Below are 1,043 nucleotides of genomic sequence, written 5' to 3'. Positions count from 1 at the left end.
GACCACCCGCTAGCACGATATTGTCCGCTTTGGCACACAAAGCCTCACAATTTTGCCTTTGACGATAGGGATGATAGCCGAAGCCCCCCACACTCACTCGTAAAAATGTGTCATGCTAGAGAGAGGTATCCACACCCTTATAAGGCATGCTTCGTTCTCCTCCCCAAATGATGTGGGACCTTACAATCCACCCCCCTAAGAGAGCCCTGCGCCCTCGCTGGCACATTGAGCACATCGATCCGGGTTCCGACTCTGATACCATCTGTAACAGCCCAGACCACCCGCTAGCATAATATTGTCCGCTTTGGCACATAAAGACTCACGATTTTGCCTTTGACAATAGAGATGATAGCCGAAGCCCCCCATACTCACTCGTCAAAATGCGTTATACTAGGGAGAGGTATCCACACCCTTATAAGGCATGCTTCGTTCCCCTCCCCAATCGATATAGGACCATACAGAGTAGATAAAAAATGTATTGTAATAGAAGATTAATATAATTAATTAATATAAAGGATGAAAGAGAAAAATCAAAATACGATCTTATTAAAAAAATTTAAAAAATATTTTGAAGAAGAACCTATTAATCAACTTTTATAAAAGAGTAAAGTATTAAATTGGTCCCCTACATTTGGGCGTAATCTTGTTTTGGTCCTTAAAACTTAAAGTGTCATATTTAAATCCAGAAAAGTTTCATTTAGCTTTAATTTAGTTCTACCGTGGGATCAAAATTAAATAATTAACTAAATGTTCTACATGACAGCAGTATAAGAACAATGTTGATAATCTGAAGAATAAGTACAAGTTCCAGAGGCTCAAAATCAACCATGGATGCATCAATGCATTTATTTATCATTTTTTATAATTTAAATGAAATATTTTCTATAAAACTAAGAAAAATGATAAATACATGTATTGATGCATCCACGGTTAATTTTGTGTCTCGTACTTATTCTCCAGATAATTTTTATAAAATATATTTTTTAATATTTTTACCCTATGTTCTAAAGACACAATTATAATAACCCATTAAAAAGTATTTA

The sequence above is a fragment of the Arachis duranensis genome, chromosome 6, assembly GCF_000817695.3.
Source record: "Arachis duranensis cultivar V14167 chromosome 6, aradu.V14167.gnm2.J7QH, whole genome shotgun sequence".
NCBI classification, from domain to species: Eukaryota; Viridiplantae; Streptophyta; class Magnoliopsida; order Fabales; family Fabaceae; genus Arachis; species Arachis duranensis.
Note: the sequence above shows the minus strand (reverse complement) of the source record.